General features: G+C 41.4%; 1 protein-coding gene across 4 annotated transcripts in view; it reads right to left on the bottom strand.

Annotated features, from left to right (window-relative positions):
• Positions 1-20967, bottom strand: part of ZHX3 (zinc fingers and homeoboxes 3) — a 101371-nt gene that overhangs the window by 45130 nt on the left and 35274 nt on the right. For 3 of the 4 annotated variants that reach the window (XM_037044072.1, XM_037044074.1, XM_037044073.1), the window contains exon 2: positions 13244-13362. The gene's annotated coding sequence lies outside the window, so the exon portion shown is untranslated. The remainder of the gene's footprint in view (positions 1-13243; positions 13363-20967) is intronic. The other variant, XM_037044075.1, reaches the window with a different exon arrangement.

Genomic DNA, 20967 nt, shown 5'->3' on the forward strand with positions numbered 1-20967 from the left:
TCTCCTAACACAACAGACAAATGTCCAGAATAGAACCAAAAATCATCCGACATACCAAGAACTAGGATAACCACGACTTGAATGAGAAGACATAAGCAACTGATATCACCACCTGGAGAAATCTGATGTTGAAATTCGCTTACAAAGGAATTTAAAGCAAACAGCCTAAAAATGCTGCAACAAGTAATTACAAGTTCTCTCGAAACAAATGAAAAACAGAAAATTTTACCAAATAAACAGAAGTTACAAAAACCAAGTGAAAATTATAGAACTGAAGGATACAGTAACAGAAATAAAAATGTGCTAGATGGAGTGGAGACGACAGGATAGAACCAGTGAACTTGAAGGGACACCAGTAATACTTATCCAACGTGAACAAAAGAGAGTAGACTAAAAACAAATGAACAGTCTCAGGCACTGAGACAATAATAAAAAAACGAAATGTTCATAGCACTGGAGTCCCAGAAAGAAAGGAGAACGGGAGGGGCTGAAAGAGCACTTAAAAAAGGTGGCTGAGAATTTCCCAAACCTGGTAAAAAACATAAACCTACAGATTCAAGAAGCTGGGCAAACTTCCGAAAGGATAAACCCAAAGAAGTTTATGCCAAGACACATGATTAAGTTTCTGGTCATTAAAGACAAAGAAAAATCCTTGAAAGCAGAGAAAAACAACACACTGCCTATAAGGAAACACCAATTCAAATGACAACAGATTTCTCATTTGAAACCATGGAGACCAGAAGAACGTAGCACAACATTTTCAATGTGGAAATAAAAGAACTGTCAACCATGAATTCTGTATTTGGGGAAACTATATTTAGGAAACGAGAGGGGAAAAGACATTTTCAGTTTAAGAAAAACTAAAAGAATGTATCTCTAGAAAATATACCCTTAAAGAATGGCTAAAGGAAGTTCTTCAAATACAAAGGAAGTGATAAAAGACATATTTGAGCAATAGGAGGGAATAAAGAACAGAAAAAGGCCTTGAATGGGTAGCTCAGTTGGTTAGATACACCAACTGAGGACAACTCATTGTCCTGATACACCAAGGTTGCAGGTTCGATCCCCGGTCAGGGCACATGCTAAAATCAACCAATGAATGCATAAATAAGTGGAACAACAAACTGGCGTTTTTCTCTCTCTTTAAAATCAATAAATAAAAATTTTAAAAAGAACAGAAAAAGGATATGAATATATACAATAGTCTACCCTTCTTGAGTTTTATAAGTTATATTTAATGACTTAAAAAAATTAAAACACCATATGATACTCAAGATAATTATATTTAAAAGAAGGGAGGAAAAGGGACACCTAGATGGAAGTAAATTTTCTATGTTTCACTCAAAGTGGTAAAATACTAAAAACAGTAAGACTATTATAAGTCAGTTATGCACACCATAATACCCACAGGAACCTCTAAGAAAATGATACCAAGAGATACACTCAAAAACACTACAAAGTAAATCAAGATAAAATACTGAAAAACTATTCAAACAACCCAGAGAAAGGCAATAAAGAGAAACAGGAAACAAAACAAATAATAAATTGACAGATTCAAGACCAAATACATCAATAATTACCTTAAATGTAAATGGTCTAAATAGCCCAATTAAAAAATAGAGATTGGCAGAGTGGATAAAAACACAACCCGACTACATGCTATTCACAAGAAACTCACAATTCAATAAAATAAGTACGCAAAAAATAGAGTACCATCCATACGATAGATAAAATGTCAATAGCAATTTAAAATTATACTTATTAATTTTAATAATACAGGAAAATATTCAGACTAGTACATTGTATAAGACATGGTAATTAAATAAATAAATATGTAAATATTTTCAAAGGTAGATACAAAATGTGTATATAGAATCACTTCAACTCTATGGAAACAATTTTTAAACAAATGCCTAAAAAGAATGCTAACAAGATATCTTGAATCTCAATTATCTATAACAGGAATCTCAATTATCTCCATTATGCTTTCCCATATTTTTCAGATGGAAAAATAAGAATGAATGGTGACTATCAGAGGGAAAGGGGGTTGAAGGAGGTAGAAGAGGGTAAAGGGGAAATAAATGGTGATGGAAGGAGACGGACTTGGGTAGAGAACACAGAATACAATACACAGCTGATGTATTATAGAATTGTATACCTGAAACCTATATAATTTTATTAACCAATGTTACCCCCAGTAAATTCAATAAAATTTTTTAAAAGAATGAACATCTAGTTGGTGTGGCTCAGTGGATTAAGCCCTGGCCTGTGAACCTAAAGGTCAATGGTTTGGTTCAGGGCAGTGCCTGGGCTGCAGGCCAGGTGCCCTGTGTGGGGCATGCAAGAGGCAGCCGATTAATGTTTCTCTCCCTCCTTTTCCCTCTCTCTAAAAATAAATATATAAAATCTTTTTTAAAAAATGAATGAATGGCTTTTACAATCAGAAAACAATGTAATTAAAAAAAAATTCTGTCCAATTAAAGCAGTCCATTAGAGAAAACTTTGTTGCTGCCTGGGGAGGAGATACTAATATTTATCATTGGTTTCCACCATTAATGTGGATCTTTCTACTGGTGATCTTTTTACTTGGCTGTTCACCCCTTCCCTGCTGCCCAGAGGACCAGAGGCACAGGCAGAAGGAATGTCCAGAAAATGTTCTCTTTGCAAGCTTTGGGCATGGTTTTCAGGGGACAGGGATTAGAGAGTAACAACTGGGGTGCAGGACAATGGGACACCCGCCCCACTTCTGGTGGCCTCCAGAGTCACTACTCCAGGTCTCTACAGGTCTGACCACTGAGCTGGCTCCCATGTTTCCTCACTCCAGCACTCAAGGCCACATCACCCAAGGCCACTTAACATAACTAACAAATGAGTCCAATTAAAGTCAAGTTGAAAGCTCTGACCAAGATTCTTTCATGCATAAGACGCTTCCTTGTTGATGTTGCTATTGCCCTATTTAATAGTCAGTGGGGTCATTTCAAGACTTCCCACTTTTATCATCAATTTTTTTATTTTAGTGAAAACATGGAATTCTAGGGCCATATGAGATAACTCAAAGCCAAACTTGACCTTCAGGTGCAAATACTGCAGGACTATTTTAGTGCCCCCACCTTTGGTGTCTCCCATTGCTAACCCACCAACAAAATGAGGTAACACAATTTTACAAATACTTAAGCAAATATTAAATTTGAGACCATATGAACTCTCAAAATAAACTTTATTTCAACTGTTGTCTTATTTTTGGGATGCTAGAGTACAAAAATCATGGACTTTGGAGTCAAAGAGTATCCCCATTACTTATTAGCTACACAACTTTGCAGCTTCTTCATCTATAAACTAGAAATAATTATGCGTATCTCTTGTAAGGATTAAGTAATATATTACTTATAAAAATGCCTGGCATATCATAGGTGCTCTCCTGGCCCCATTTCATATTCCTAACTTAGTTTCTTTTCTCCACTTGCTTCTCATTTATGTTTTCTTGCTGTATTTTATGGACCTGAATGAGTCACCTTAAGTTCTTCTGGAATAAAAAAAGACATATAAACATACAACATAAAAATAGTAGAGACTCCTCTGGGAAGCAGAAGTGGGCATTTACTGGGAAGGAACATGAGGCAACTTTCTGGGTAATGATATCTTGGTGTTTGGTTACCCAGGTGTATGCATTTGTCAAAACGCAACAAATGCGCAGTTAAAATTTAACTACAAATATACAAAATTACCTCAAAAGAAAAAACTATAAAACAAATACTGCCCTCTACTTAGTGATACACACACTGAAGTACTGAGGGGGAACACGCACAAAATATGATGGACAGATGGCCAGGCAGAGAAAGGGTTAGGAAGCAAATGGAGTAAAATGCTAACAGCCAAAATCTGGTAGTGGGCGTGTTGCTGCTCATTGTAAAATTTTTTCCCTTGCAGCATGTTTACATTTTTCGTAATAAAATGTTGGAGAAGAATTTCCTACAGAAAAAAAAGAAAAGTACTCAATACAGGTTAGTTCCCTCCCTGCACCCTCTACCTGTTACACACCCACTTGTTCATCTACCTGGAAATACTAGGCACAGACTGCGGTGTAGCCTAGTACATGTTGCTTGACCTCAAGGCCACTGAATCTGTTTCCTCACCTACAGAGTAGTAACTATGTACCTCATGGGACTCTGTGAGGATTGAGATGATACCCATGTAACTAACACTTAGCCCACTAAGTGTTAACTAACTATAACTAACACTGCCACATAGCTGGTGTTGGATAAGTGCTAGCTGCCATTATGCCAGTACAGCATGCAGTACAGACCAGGGACCTTACAGTACGTTATTGCATTATTGGGTGGTAGTTAGAAGCCCTGGCTCTCCTGAGTGCCTGGGTTCAAATCCCAGTGCCACCATTTTGTAGCTTTAGGCAAATTGCTTATCCTTTCTGTGCCTTAGTTTCCTCATCTGAAAAAAAGAGGATGATAAATGTCTCTCATAATTATTTAACTGATGACAATTAAAACTGATAATACAAATAAAGTGCTTAGACAGTGGCTGACAAGGTATAAACAATTAATGCTAGCAAATTCACTATACTGGATGCTCAGAGGATATCAAGACAAATTTGTTAAGTCCCTGACGCCTCAAGAAGTTGATGATCCACAGGAGGAGAAAGCCCTTTCAACAGAAGCATCACACAGTGGAGTGTGATGGGAGCCGTAGGACACGTGCTAGCATGGGCTTGGGGCACCGGAAAAACAGACCGTGACTGAAGAAGACCAAAGACGGCTTCCAGGGGTGGTATTTGATGATCTGGGCCTTGAAAGCAGAGCAGGGGAAGAGAAAGCTTGATAATGTTAAGGTGCATGGCACAGCCTAACTGAAGCTTAACAAAAGGTAGGTAGGGGTAGGTTGCAAGATTGTGGCTGGAAAGGGATGGGGATACGATGGTGGAAAGAAAGCTCTGCTGATACATGTAGACTTTGTTCTGAAAAAATGATCATTCATTCATATACTTCACTGGGGTAAAGTATATGGGTAAAGACCTGGGTCTTCCAAATTGTCAACCGTTCGCTTATCCTTGATTTTTCTATCTGAGAAATAACAAATACTGCTCATCATTCATCCACTGTACTCTTTATATAAAATAACTAAAAATTCATAATCATAGCCATTTTACCAACTGAAGGCATAAATACGTATCTCGACTCAATCAGAAGACCCGGAATCTCTGGGGGAAGGGCCAGCGAAGAGCTTACTAACAGTGTCATAAAGTCAAGTTAGTTAGCACGGCTTCAGTTGCTTCAGTTGCTGTGAGGTTCAACTTGAAATCTGAGCAAGGAGGGAACCCAAGAGATTGAATTCAGGAAGGGAAAAAATTCACACGGCAGCAGAGAAGAGCCCCCGCCGGGTGCCCCCAGCTGGCCATGCAGCCCCTCTGAGTTCACTGTGCCTTGGTACACACCTTTGTGATTGTATACACCTTCACTTAGCCTTACCAAAATGTCTTCAACACCAGAGCCTGAAAGGAGTGGCCAGGGGAGAAACAGGTTTTATGATTTAAAATACACTTTATTCAGAAATACACTTTATTTTTAGTTTATTGAAATTAATTTTTTTCAAATCCTCACCAGAGTACATTTTTTTCTTTGCTTTTAGAGAGAGAGGAAGGGAAGGAGGAAGAGAAGGAAGAAGAGAGAGAGAGAAACATGATGTGAGAAAGAAGCATCGATTGTTTCCCAGATGCAGGGACTGGGGATGTTAGGCTCACATGTGCCTGCCCTGGGGGTTGAACCTACAACCTGGGTATGTTTCCTGACTGGGAATCAAATGAATCAAACTTGCAACCTTTTGGTTATGGAACAATGCTCCAACCAACTGAGCAATGCTGTCCAGGGCGAGACTAAATTTTTGTTGGGTGGGGTAGAACTGGTTTAATACCAACCCAACCCCCTGGAGACGCACTAGTCTCTGCCCCCGTTTTAGAGGGTATAGCTTTCCAGGAGCCTCACTGTTCTGTCATTTAGCCAGCACTGCCTTCCTTGATGTCAGGGCCTCTGTGTTTGGGAAGTAGAATCCTCGTCGGGTTGTGCCTAGGGAACACAGAGCTTCTGAGACAGCTTGGTGGTCTCTGTATGTAGCAAACCAGCTCCACAGCCACCAGAATGTGTGTCCCAGGCCAGTGTGGTCTCTCCCCTCCTGGGCACAGAGCAAGACGCATCTCAGCTTCGCCCTCCAGACCCTCCTAGACTCCAGCAGACTCCTATTTCCTGTGTGGCATTCTTCCTCTGACATGTTGTAAACCCTTAGCTTTTAAGATTTTTTTTCTGTGTTTCAGGCTCTAAGTTGGCTGCTCCTAAGGACTGAGAAGGGACTTTCATCCCCCGCAGAGGACTGCTTCGGTCTGACCATCTCGGCGTGGATGCAGCCCAGCTTCCAAGCCATTTGCCCTCAGCAGCAAACTTGTTTGCTGTATCTTCAGTGAATTTTAAATGATATCTTTGGATCTATGATTCTGTGTAAGTCTGACTTGGGATTTTCTTTTCTTTTCTTCCTTGTGCAGTATCTTGTATTGATGAATTTTCTGTCCACTTGGTCCCATAAAATTTTTAGAAAAATCTCCCATCAACCTAGCTTTTCATTAGTATACCCTTTAGAAACGTCTAGGAAATTCAACATATGAAATGAGCAGCACTGTGGAAGGTCATCATGAATATTTACCTCCTCAAAGAAGGAGACTTAACTCTAAACTTTCCTTCCTGTTCTTAATCCAGTTTCTACTCAGAATCAAATAGTTTCTCTAACACATGATGGCTTTTTACTTAACAAAAAAATGAGACAGAGAGAAAACAAAATGTTTGTGTGGAATCTTGTCAAAAGTTTCTTTTATACAAATTTTAAATTTTGAGCTAATTTTAGACTCATAAAAAAATTACAAAAATAATAGAGTGCCCATATACCCGCGACCCAGCCGCCCCTAATGTTGACATCTTATGTAACTGCAGTACATGGAACAGAACTGGGATACTGGTACAACACTATTCACTAAACCAACAAACTTATTCACATTTCATCTGTTTTTTTTTTAATTCATTTATTTTTAGAGGGGAAGGGAAGGAGAGAGGGAGAGAAATATCAATGTATGGTTGCCTCTCAAGTGTTCCCCGCTGGGAACTGGCCTGCAACCCAGGTATGTGCCCTGACTGGGAATCGAACCGCGATCATGTGGTTCACAGGCCCGCGCTCAAGCCATCATCTGTTTTTTCTACCAATGTCTTTTTCTGTCCCAGGATCCTAACCAGGATCCCCACTGTACTTGGTCCTTTTATCTTAGTATCCTGCAGTTTGTGACAGTTCTTCGTTCTTTGTCATCCATGTTCTTGGCACTTTTAAGAGTATTAACCACCATTTTGTGACTGCCCCTCGGTTTGGGTTTGCCCAGTGTTTCCTCACGGTCACCCAGGGTTAGGCGTTGCTGACACACCACCACGAACCAATGCTGCTCTGGCTCGTCACTAGAAATGTGGATCTTGACCACTTGATTAAGGTGGTTTCTCCACTGCAAAGTTACCGCTTTTCCCTTCCTTTATCATTAATAAATACGTTAAAGGCGTTTATTGGAAACCATGCCAGTTCTATGGAGGGTTTCTTAAAGGACTCCTGGCTCCCTCATCCACAAGCCTCTTCACTTTCCTCAAAAACTCTAAGAGATTAGCTGACACGATTTTCCCTTACTATTTCTGTCATGCAAGCTGTTAATGACTGTGTTCAGTGAGTTTTGTTTTTCCTCTATTTATAAAAATAGTGTATCTTCATGGTCAAAAAACAGGTGTGAAGAGCTCACAACCGCACCTTCAGAGATTGGTCCCTGGGCCCCTGGGAGGTTATTAGATCATGAGGGTGGAGCCCTTATAGAAGGGACCCCGGGCGGGGGCTCTCCCACCCCTCCCCACCAGATGAGGACACAAAACCAAGGCCATCTGCAACCCAGAACAAGGCCCTCACCAGAACCTAACCACGGTGGCACCCTGATTTCAACTCCCAACCACCAGAACTGTGAGAAATAATTATCTCTTGTTAATAAGCCACCCAGTCTATGGTATTTGGTTACCATAGCTTGAACTAAGGCAGTGCTATAGGTGGCCCAATGTAAATACATTCCAGGGAGCCTTCTCTCCTCTTTTTAATACTACTGGAGTCAGACACCACAGGCATCATTAAATCCCAGCCTTACCACGGACTTCAGGCAAGTACTTAATTTTGTGTGCTGAGTGGTCAGCACCTGTTGTTTGCAGAGGGGATGAGCAAAATTAACAATTTTTGAAAGAACTGTTCAGTGAGGTAGAAATAACAATTTTATGGTCTGTGTTTAAGTCAACCGAATGCTGCCGTGGGGAAGGTGAGGTCACAGAGTGGACACCTGCAGTGCCAGTGCCGCATCGGGACCAAGGCTAAAATTGTTCATTGCTTAACTTAAAAATGCCTTAAAAAATGCTACCTGGTTCCCAGGATTTGTCTATTTCTAGTCTATCAAGGAAAGCTCCAATGGTCTGTAAATGTGACAGTTATTTGTGCGGTCCAAACAACAATTGGCAAAGGTCACCTCTCCTACTATCTTCCCCCGGAACAGCAACAGCTAACAACGGTGAGGCGCATGCACTGGACTCTGTTCATTCTCAGCATTTCTCATGCAGTTCATTTAACTCTCATCACGACCCTGGCTAATAGGTACTATTATTACCTCCAGTTTACAGACGAGACACTGAGGCACAAAGAAGCTAAGCAACTTTCCCAAGGTCACTCGACTAGTAGCTGGCAGACCTTGGATCTGAACCCAGGCAGCTCAGTTCCAGAGCGCACGCTCTTACCATCACACTCTCCTACCATCCTCTGGGGAAAACACAATTTGTGAATTAGAGTTCTGGAGGAAGCTGAATGGTACAGAGGGTTTAAATGACAGAAGAAAACCACTTCCAGCAAGGAGAAACCTGACAGGAGAAACCTGGAGAGGCTCCCAGTGCCTCTCACATAATGAGCCATCGAAGAAGGTCACTAAGGCGACAGAGCCTGGAAACATATGAAAACAATGTGCTGAAGGAAAAGAGGAAAAAAGAAGAATTCCGAGTAAACAAGTTAAACAAGCGGAGTACGTGAAAAGGAGTCCAGCAGTTACTCCAATTTTTTTTCTTAGTAACAGAAGTCCAGAAACAATATAATATTATATCTAAGAAAAAAAAGGACGAGCAAATCAGAATACTTCAAGCTGTCTTCCGTAAATGAACACAATGAAGCCACTGCCCCCCCACCAAGACCAGGCGCCCTTGTCACCCCCCCACCATGAAGCTGTCCCAAGAGCTGCAAGTCGGCAGCTTTTGTCCGCGCTCCCTCAGCTCCTCCATTTCCCGTGTGAGCGGACTAGGCACACAGTGGGAACTGAGCATGCTGGGGTCACTATCAGTTCTCCATTGCCAGTGGCTCAGTGGCTCAGTTCCTCCTTATCCACCTGGACCTTATCCTCCGGGTGTGTGGCCACTGCTGGCCCCCGCCCCTTGCAGTAAGTCATCTGCTCTACACCACTCTGTTCTGCTTCTGCCTCACCTCTTCCCCTAGCACTTCCAGGCACCCAGGCCTGGTGTGCAATCCCACTTACTAGCTTCATACCTTGGAGTCTCGGTTTCCTGGTGAAAAACAGGATGGTAATAACATCCATACACAGGGCTATTGAAAAGATAAAGTAAGCCACTTGAAAATGCTCTCACCACCCCATACTGGACATGTATTCCAGTGCTCAGTACATTTTTATTTCCTACACACAAAGACCAGTTTTTGCCAAGAGGCCATCCTGAGTTCTTTTACTTTCTGTCTACGTGCTCTGCCTGGCGTCAGCACAGGAATTTATATCTACTCTTATGGCTTAGACACACTCCGTGGAGCAAGTGCATCTCACACCTTTATTTCCGGCCCCCACATCTCACATGTTTCTGGCCTATTACTAACTGCTCCTAGATATGTTTTCCCAGATCTCTTCAAGGTTTCTTAAATTCACCAAGTCCTAAATAAACTCCCCTCTCTCTTCAAATCAGTCTCTGCCACCCCCTCCACATACTTTACCCCCCTTCGTAATTTGGTCAATATTCCCACCATCTTTTATTACTTCCCTAAAACAAACAGAAAACCCTCTGAGTCACCCTTGCATTCCCAATCTCGCCTGAATCAAACACTAGAATTTTCACACTGCCTCAAAACACCTCATCTTCTCTTCTCCATCACCGTCGCTACCACCTCCTTCAAGTTCTACCACCCCTCACCTGGATGACTGCCCCAGCCGCTTAACTGATTTCCTCCCTGCAGTGCTTCACACGGCAGAGTCTGATTTCTCAAATCGAAGTTGAGCACGATACCACCCTGCTTTAAAGCCTTTGTGGTGCCGCCCACAGGATACAAACTGAAGCTTGTTGGCCAGGCATCCAAGGTGCTTGACCACCTGGCCCAACATCCCTTTGTCGGCTCATTTCCAGCCACTGGATGACTTGAGGCTTTGATGAACTTGGGCAATGAACTTGGGTACTTTCAGCCTTATCCATTATCTCACAAAGCCCTACAAATACAGTAGCACTCAGCTCCCAGGATGCCTTCGCTGACTCAACACACTTCACTCCCCCTCTCCCCCACTCTGTGTCTCCAGGACACCTGACACGTCACACCTTTGCCACTGTTGATCGGCATGCATGCCACCTCCTCAAGCAGAGAGGGGGCCTGAAGGCAGGAGCAGGCTGCCTTTATCTTTGTAGTTCCAGCAGCTGGTTCAGTGTCAGCCCAGACACTGACTAGCTCCAGCTCAGACTGAGGCCTCTGCGGTTGTTCACTAAATCAGGAAGAGCAAAATGCTTACGAATAACAGGCTGACGCTCAGAAGAACTGGCACATCTCACTGAACAAATGTAAAAGGTAAAAGGAAACAGTAACGAGAGTAAATATGGAATAGGAAGAGGGGATGCGAAAACAGGGAGAAATTGAGTTTCCTTGTATGAAAGGAAAGGGAAGTTCTGTTTTTGCTTTAATGATAGTAAATAGATATAGAAACAAATGTTATTTTTAGCAATAGGAGAATTCAAAAGTTTGTGCACCTTTAAAATTTTTTAAGCTGAAAAGGAGGGAAGAAAACATTGCATACACCAGAACAGAAAAGAGACAAGAAATATAAAAATTAAGAAACAGATTGTATACAGAAAACATAACCAAAGTACTATTAACCATAAATTAAAGATGACAAATTCACACATAAGTTATAGAATCTTCAAGGTTAGCTGAACAGAAGACAAAAATCCAACACTATTCAGCTTACAAGATACAAGGAAGTTAGAAAGTGTACCAAAATCTCTACACAAAAAAATCTACAGTCTATGGGGAGGTAAAAAAGAATAGAGAAAAATTTAAGTATTGTCAAAAAAATAATAAATAGCCCTGGCTGGCGTGGTCTCAGTGGATTGAGTGCCTGTGAACTAGGAGGTTGTTGGTTCGGTTCCCAGTCAGGGCACATGCCTGGGTTGCAGGGCTGGTCCCAGGTGGGGGGCACGTGGGAGGCAACCACACATCAATGTTTCTCTCCATCTCTTTCTCCCTCCCCTCCCACCTGTCTAAAAAGAAATAAAATCTTTAAATAAATAAATAAATAAAATTAATAAACATAAACTAAATAATCTTGAGAAACAAGCAACCAAAACAACTCAGAGTAACTTTTTTTAAAGGGAAGAAATTAGCTATTTTGAAAGGAAAACCCAAAATACTTCGTAAGGACCACAAGACACTGGTGGAAGCTGCTGCCCACGGAGGGGGACACGGCCTATGGACCAGAGACCATCTCTGTCCAAATGCTGTGAGACAGAAAGCATGCACGGGGGTGTAACAGAGGCTGAGCAGCCACAGGGTTACCTCATACCTGAGTGAGCTCATATGTGAAATAAATTCCTAGAAATGCAATTGCTGAGTTAAATGGTATGTGCCTTGAAGAGTGAAAGGTTATAAAAAGGTCTTAAAGGTGAAAAACAGAAAAGACATGATGTGTAGAATAAGTACAACGTCATACCCAACAGGTAGGAGCGGAATGGGAAAAGTAAGGTAAGGTGGAGCCAGGCAGGATAGCTCCATGCTGCCAGGTACTGGGTAAAGACACGATATAACAGAAGACTGGCTTCGGCCTTCCCATCAGCTTTGGCCCCACACAGAAACCTGACGGAGGAGGAGGAGGGCGGGCGCCACGTGGCTGTCTGGGAGGAGATCTGAGGCAGGAGTCAACGTAATGATGAGCATTAGAAAATGTGTGTGCAAGTTCACTTGCAAATAAACTTGTCTTATGCCATTTTAGTCGGGAGGACTGATATACAAAAGCACTAAATAGTTTTTACTCAGCTTGATGACTCAGTTAAAGAAAGGGCTAGCTGGAATTCACCATCTGTCCAACAGTAAACCTGCGTAATCCACCATCAGGCAGGAAGTTCCAGAAGCTACAGTTTCCCTTGGGTTGGGTGGCCCCAGGCTTGTGGAGAAGGAGCAACGCATAAGAACGCATGCGCAGAACTTCCAGCACAACTGCCACGGATGACTCTGACTCAATTTCCTCTGATTTCCCCCCAAAATTTTACTCAGCAGCCTGGAAAGGGGCTCTTGACTTTATAATGGAAAGTAAAGCGGTAGATTTCCTTTACTTAAAAAATGTTTGGTTGTTGTTGTTGATGACAGCAACAACAGCTGAACAACAGAATAAACTGAGTTCCCAACTAAAGTAAGTAATAATAAAACTTCACTAGGACACATCTATTTCACCAAGTGAAGGCACTGAAAAGTGTCTCCTGTTTCTCAGGGCAGTGCCACCCACCTTGCAGAATGTGGCTTGGAAACTGAGAACTCAGACCAGTGCTCCAGTTTTTCAAGGCAGTCATTCAATAAAGCGGAAGTGTAAGTTCTTCACTCAAACAAAAATTTGACCGTGAACTAAACCTGCACATCACAGAGACACAACACATACCTCTGCTTTTATAATACACAACGGTCAACCTAAGATACAGTCCCTAGATAACCTAAGAAATAACATAAATTCCATGTTCAATACAGATTTTTTTAGATTAACTTTAAAAAAATCATGTGATCAAAGAGCAAAGCAATTAAAAACTGAAGGAGAAAATTAAAAACAGTTTAACAACAATACAAGGATTAAATTATAACAATTATGGTCATGGCTAAAATTCAGGACCATACTATTTACCTGGGAAACATACTTTTTTCTTACTCCATCAGTTTCTTCAGTTTGTCTCTTCACTTTATGCAGCCCGTGTACATCTTTAAAGGTTCACTTGGTGTTGCTTCTGCAGTTGTAATTCAGTCCTATAAAAGAAGGAGCACATCATCACTTCATGAGAAAAAAGATAAAGTATATTCTAGAGAGCTGAGTTATCCAATCGCATCAGTCTCCTTTCCTAATTCATTTTCACCAGAATTATACACGCACAGAAAAGCCACTGTGGTGGAGAGAGTCAAAAGAGGTCATTAAAATACAAACTAGCCAGTTTAAACTACTTAAAATGCTAGTAGAAAATGAAAAATATAAACGGAAGAAAGGCAAACTCGATTGTCTCTGATAATAGATCAGAACAAGACGATTCACTAGAAGTTGTAATTTTAACATTCTTTTGACCAATGAGTTTCCATTTCTCCCTCCTAGCTAAGTTTGAGATGGCTTAGCAGAAATGATCAAAGTAACTGGCCTGTGGCCTTACGGCTTCAAGGATGCACACCATCAAGGATGTACTATTTTCTGATGGTCTTCCATTCAAAGCCCTGGGGTTTTTCTGCCATGGAATATAGAGGAACCAAAATGGTCTAAGCTGTGAGTTCCAGCCCCAAAACTAGGATATCTTCATCTTTGTTTCTGACTAGTACCCCAGGGTCATCCCATTCTGCCCAGTGCCAATGATGAACACACAGTAACTTTGGGTGAAACAGTCAGACAATCGCTATGTTTTCAACAAACCACCAGAGATGCTTCATGCGATCTTAAAATTACTTCCTTCCCAAAGCATTTCGTTGGATGAGATGTCCGTTAGCAGTAACATAGCCCTAAAGAGAGCTATGCCAGAGGGTCTCAGAACTTCAAACGGAACCGTGCATCCGGCACTAGAGGGCTGGGACTATGGGTATCTACTAATGTAAACAAGCTTGCCCCTCAAAAGGCAACCCCTCAGCACAGTAGCTCCTGCGTATCTTTCACCATCATTCTTATGTCTTTAACATGCACATAGCCAGCCTAACTCTGGGTCAGGCACTGTTCTAAGAGCTTTAGCCACATCAACTAATTCCATCTTTATAACAACTCTATGAAGTGGATTCTAGCATTCAGTTGCCCAGATGGGGACACTAAGGCACAGAAAGATTAAGTAAATTGGGCAAGAAATGCACTAATCACTGTGCATAGGCAGAGGTTCCTGGGCAAATGTAACCTCACGTGAGTCTCATCTACCTAGTCCACTTCCTTCTACTGCTGTCGTGGTATAATAGTTAAATGTCTGGTTAAATTGGCTCTTTTTGGATTAATACTTTCTTAAAAAACTTAACTTTTTTTAAAGATTGTATTTATTTACCTTTAGAGGGGAAGGGAAGGAAAGAGAGAGAGAAATATTAATGTACAGTTGCCTCTCGTGCGTCCCCCCCCGCTGGGAAATGGACTGTAACCCAGGCATGTGCCCTGACTGGGAATCGAACCGCGATCGTATGGTTCCCAGGCCTGTGCTCGATCCACTGAGCTTCACCAGCCAGGGCAAAAAACTTAACTTAAAAAAAATTTTGTTTATTTTTTAGAGAGGGGAAGGGAGAAAGAAAGAGAGGGAGAGAAACATCAATGTGTGGTTGCCTCTCATGTGCCCCCTACTGGGGACCTGGCCCGAAACCCAGGCATGTGCCCTGACTGAGAATCAAACCAGCGACCCTTTGGTTCACAGACCAGTGCTGAACCACTGAGCCACACCAGCCAGGGTGAAGAATTTAGCTTTTAATTCTCTGTAACTTAAAGACTGAGCTTTTCTTATTTTAAAAAATTATCCAGTGCACATCACAAAAAGGAAATCTTAATTTTATGGAAGTCAGAAGCAATAATTATTTTAAGCTGAATACTCACATTCACCCACTACTTCAGCTTATTAGATTTACTCCAGATAATCTGCTATGCTTACCAGATTCTAACTGCAAAATCACAAAGCTCTGACTCAACAAGGCACTGATTCTTTCACTCTCTAGTTCTGTTCCCTGGGACATGATGCTCATGGTGCCAACAGCTGTGGGTTCGATCTACCACAAAGCAGTTAGCTTTGTTTGCTCTATGTCTGCAAACTCTTAGCCTGAGTGGCATATTTTGGATCATAACAGGAATCAGGTGGGTGTGTGCACGACTGGCCCAAATACATCTGCTGGAGAAACAAGTCCACGTAAAATGGGCAGAAGCAGGGCTGGGGGGCAGATGCATCCACTTCAGTCAAAGAGACAAGCTTCATTATCAATGGCAAGGCATTTCTACCTTTCTCGGTAAGAAGTACTTCTCAATCTCAGGTTTGTTTGTTTTTTTTGCCAGAACCTAACCTAAAGTCCCTCCTTCAAAAAACAAAACAAGTGTAAGATAAAAATAAGAAACTAAGGTTTTTAGTTTTTGCATAAGCTCTGCTTGATCGATCTAAAACAGAAATTTCTTATTCCTGACATCAACTCCACTGACAATAAAAAGCACTTGTGACTGTTTTTAGATAAAGTGCCATGAAAATCCCCAGCCGTGCAGAACGGCAAACCGTCAGCAAAATCTTACCGCAGGTCCACATGTACACCCTAGGTTCTTTTTAAAAAATGACTCTTAATTTTTATAAAACCAGAAGCTGCTCCATCTCTAAATAATATAAAGTTATTTTAAATGTGCTTTTTCAAAGTAAATAAAGAAACCAACCAATATCAGACTAGGCTACATTTTAAAACCCAGGGCTCATTCAAGATAGAAGTTTTACCAGCTTCTACAAATAAAAGTGAAAAAGCAAAACCATATTCCTTAACTGTTATACTAAAAAGAAACCCACTTGGGACAATCCATCTTCAAGTTTTCCTGCCCACAGTGGAAAGAACTTTCCCAATGTACTAATGCTATAAAGCCCCTGGGTTCCAAGGGTCACAAGGTAACTATGACAGCAAAGCCACTGTTATTTATGAGATCACAAAAACCATATGATGTGATTTTTAAAAAGCAGGTGAAATTGACCTAACATAAAATGAACTCTTTTGAAGTACACAATTCAGTGGCATTCACAATGTTGTAGAACTATCACCTCTACCTGGTCCCAAAACGGAACCTCGAACTCATGAAGCAGCCACTACCATTTTCCTGCTCCAGCCCCACCAACGACTGATACGCTTGATTGTGCCTACGATTTACCTTCTCGGATACTTCGTATAAATGCAATCACACAATATGTGATCATTTGTGTCTGCCTTCTTTTACTTGGCATGACGTTTTGAGGTTCTTCCACATTGTCAGTGCTTATTCCTTTTTATGGCTGAAAAACCTTCCATTTTATGGATATACCACATTTTGTTCATCCATTTGTCTGGGGGGTTTCTGTCTTTTGGCAACTGTGAATAGTGCTGCTATGAATATTTGTGTACAAGTATTTGTTTGAATACCTGCCCTCGATTATTCTGAGTATGTACCTAGAAGTAGAATTGCTGTATCGTATGGTAATTCTATATTTAACTTTTTGAAAAATTGCTGAACTTTTCTGCAGTGGCTACACCAGTTTACTCCTTCACTAGCAAAAATACGCAAGTTCTGATTTTTGTGCATCCTTACCACCATTTACTTTCTGTATGTTTGGGGTTTAAAAAACTACAGGCACCCTTATGCGTGTGATGAGGTACCTATTGCATTGTGATTCTAAATTGCATTTACTTAATGACCAATGATGCTGACCATCTTTTCATATGTTTATGGCCCATATTTTAACTCAATTGTCTTTTGAATGTTGAGTTGTAAGAGTTTTTTAAAAATATATTATGCATACTAGGTCCTTATCAGATTTGAAAATCATTTTCTTCCATTCTGTAGACTGTCTTTCTATTTTCTTAATAGTTTCCTTTGCTGCACAAAAGTTTTAAACTTTGATGAAGTACAGGTTACCTATTTTTCCTTTAGTTGCTTATGCTTAGTGGATATCATTTGTAAGCATCCACTAACAAAACGTAGGGCATGAATATTTAGCCTTTTGTTTTCTTCTAAGAGTTTTGGCTCTTACAAAACTTTGATCCATTCTGAGTTCACTTTAGTATATGGTGTGAGGTTCGAACCCAACTTCCTTTTTGCATGTGGATATCCCGTTGTCCCAGCACCATGTGTCGAAGAAATTCTCCTTCTCCCATTGAGTGACCTTTGCGTCCTTGTCAAACATCGATCAACTATAGATGTATGGGTTTATTTCTGGGTTCTCTATTCGACTCTATTGATCCATACGCCTACCCTTATGCCAGTGCCACACTGTTTTAATTACTGTAGATTTTTAAAATTGGGAAACATGAGTCTTCCATCTTTATCCTTCTTTTTCAAGATCATTTTGACTATTCAGAGTCCTATGCAATTCCTCATGAATTTTAAGATCAACTTTTTCATTTTTGCAAAAAAGGCTGCCAGGTTTTGGGTGGAGCTTGGGTTTCCCTGGTTCACAGTTTATTTTCGCGATCTTGCCGTTCCTACCAGAGGAATTGATACTCCTGAGCCTCATATGTTCACTGAGAAGAGTAAGCTGTTTAACAGACTTTGTGGAATGATATCATGAATTCTCTCTGCTATGGTTCAAATCCCCAAAATTGATTATGAAGCACGAGCTACTTTACCAAAGACTGCTTGAACACACTTGCTGCAGCTTAAATTGTCAACTGTACTTGGGAAGCTGGGGGGAAGGCTTGGAAAGCCTTTTCTCTATAATTTTTTTTTTTGCTAAAGTTTGTAGGAGAACAATTGTTTGAAGTTATAAATGTAACTGGGGCTGGACACAATCTGTTCTTCGCTCTCACATCAAACTTAGAACTAAAGACAACATAGTAACCCAGGAAAAGTAACTGTGGCTTTTTCTAAGACTAGCAATTTCAAGAAAATTATACATTCCCCCAAACTAAAAGTCATCTTAAGACCAACAGATTATTAGTCTGAGGGGCAGGGATTGCTTCACTTCCTATGTTTGGTGTCAACTTTTCAAAGCTTCAGTTTATATCTCTTCTCAACACAGGGCACGTAGGACTCACGGTCCAAAGTGATCCAGTAATATCAAACAGGGTTTTAAGAATCAAATCACTTTTAAATAATTTTAATCAGAAAATACTATCTGGTGTTGAAATAAACAACTCACAAGCAAATCATGGGAAATGGAAATCTAATTCCATGTATTTTGTCATCTATACTGAGACTAAAGGCAATACAAAAATCTTCTGGAAGGTGCTCAGGGTCAGTGCCTTGGCAGGAAATGTTACCTATATTTTGTTCTTACCAGAAGGTTTAAGTTGAAGAGAGCAAGAAAAAGGGGGGCAAGGAAAAAAGTTGAGAAGTGGGGGCCGGAAGGTGAGAAGGTAAGAAGCTGACCCAGCGAGGTAACTAACAGCAGTGCAGGCGGGGGAAGCCAGCCCAGAGTGTACGTGGAGTGGGCTGCTTGTCGGCTGAGTCCGCCTCCAAGCACCGAAAGACCCTTTCAGTTCAGTTACCAGCAAAGCTGGTCAGCATGACACGAGTGGTAAACTTACTCTTGGCATGAGTTTTGTCATAAATTTGAGAACTGCATAGCCCTTATTGCATGGCGAGTGGAGAGGGTACCCTCTCCTTTGACTAACGAGGACCCTGCTTTCAGGGCCCACACAATTTCCCATCTTCTAAGAGTGTTTCAACACACTAATTGAGTAACTATACTTCTCCCTCCATACTTCCTCAGCTCTGTCTGCACTAAGGTAACCTGCGCTCTGGGTCAAGATTCAGGCGACAGGTGGGATAATGGGACAGTGCCCGAGGAAGTGGGATAAAGGCCCTATTCTCCTTGGCTGGTGGTAGCACAAAGGGTAATGCACTCTACAAGGAGTGAGATGGGTGTGCAGGGGACGCTGTGCCCTATTCTGTCACAGAGAGACACATTCTGGGCCTCTTTAACCCAGAACTCACAATTCTTGCTCTTGGGTAACACACCGAATATCTGAATATAGGACAACCACTTAGTCTAGGGAGAGTTCTTTTCCAGTTACTGAACCATCTGCCCCAGGAGGCCATGTTTTCTATGTAGCTTGTCCTGGAAGAGCAGTGAGGCGCTGCGTTGTGAATGCTTCCTGTCCCCTGCCAGCCCTTACCCCAGCAGCCCCGCAGATCGGAGCCCAGAAGGGCACTCAGTGACACTTGCTGCAGGGCCAGCTGGGGCGAGGAAGCACCCCACCCCACTCTGCTATTTTTCCTTTCTGTAAAAGGAGCTCTCGGTTCATTGGCAGGCCTGCCACTCCGTGCCCAGGAGCTGAGCTCCCGAGGCGTCTGTCCTGGGTTTGGTGGAGCCACTTTAGTTCTGGTCTCGGCTCTCTAGCTTTGTGGCGGTCCCGGACACAAGCTCTTGGAAACGCGCCCTTAACTGTCCGGCAAATGCCCGATTTGTAAGCACTGCTACACAGGAAAAGAGAAGCAGGGGGCATGCTGGGATTTACCACCCAGCTACAAGCCAACCATCCCTGATTTTAAAATAGTCCAAACCCAGGCACGTCCCACATGTCTGCCATCATGAGAACAGATAAACAAATGGCAGTATTCATACGACGGAATACCACTCGGCAATTAAAAAGAAAGAGTAAGTTTCTGATACATATAATGTTGATGAATCTCAAAATCAGGTTGAGCAAAAGAAGCTAGACACAAAAGAATATATTATATGATTCTGTTTATATAACATTCTAGAAAAACATCAAAATTAATCTACGCTGGTAAAAATCAGATTATCTTTAGGTGGTATTAAGATGGGTAAAAACGTTTGTTAAAACTTACTGAACTATACATTTAAAAGCTGTACATTCTGTATATAAGTTATATCTCAATTTTTAGAAATAAAGTTTAGTCTTTGTAAAAGTGGCAAAAAGACAGTTTTCCAGTATGTTGCACCTATTTGTCCAACATTTTGAAAAAGGGGAAGATATTTGAACTACTCAAATATACTTCTTTTTAAAAAAAACTTGATTGCCCTGGCTGGTGTAGCTCAGTGGATTGAGCGCAGGCCTGGGAACCACACGATCGCGGTTCGATTCCCAGTCAGGGCACATGCCTGGGTTGCAGGCCAGTTCTCGGTTCCCGGCAGGGGACGCATGAGAGGCAACCATACATTGATGTCTTTCTCTCTCTCTCCTTCCCTTCCCCTCTAAGATAAATTTTTTTTTAAAAACTTTATTTATTGATTTTTAGAGAGAGGAGAAGGGAGGGAGAAAGAGAGGGAGAGAAACACGGATGTGCAATGGAAGCACTGATTGGCTGCCTCTCACACACCCCCAACTGGGGACCTGGCCCCCCAGGCATGTGCCGTGACAGGGCATGGAACCAGCGACCTTTTGGTTCCCAGGGCGACAGCCACACCAGCCACACCAACCAGGGCTCCAACATACTTCTTTAGACAAAGCGAAGATAAATCTCTTTAAAATAGTACTGAAATTTATATCAATGTATTCATTTAATTTTTAAGACTGAATTACATAAAGAATTATCTCAGATTTCTCCTACTCTAATATCGAAGTTAAAATATTTTAAGCATGTTTTATGAGCAGAAAAGCATAGTGTAGAGGTTGGGGAAAGTAATTTTTTTTAATGTATGAAAAAAATTTCCCATGATTTTCCAAGAGCAATACACATTCACTGCAGAAAAACTGGAAAATGCAGAAGAGTAGACAGACTGTAGGGGGAGAAGA

The sequence above is a fragment of the Sturnira hondurensis genome, unplaced genomic scaffold (genome assembly GCF_014824575.4).
Source record: "Sturnira hondurensis isolate 20B ecotype Veracruz unplaced genomic scaffold, ASM1482457v3 Scaffold0004136, whole genome shotgun sequence".
In the NCBI taxonomy this organism is placed as follows: domain Eukaryota; kingdom Metazoa; phylum Chordata; class Mammalia; order Chiroptera; family Phyllostomidae; genus Sturnira; species Sturnira hondurensis.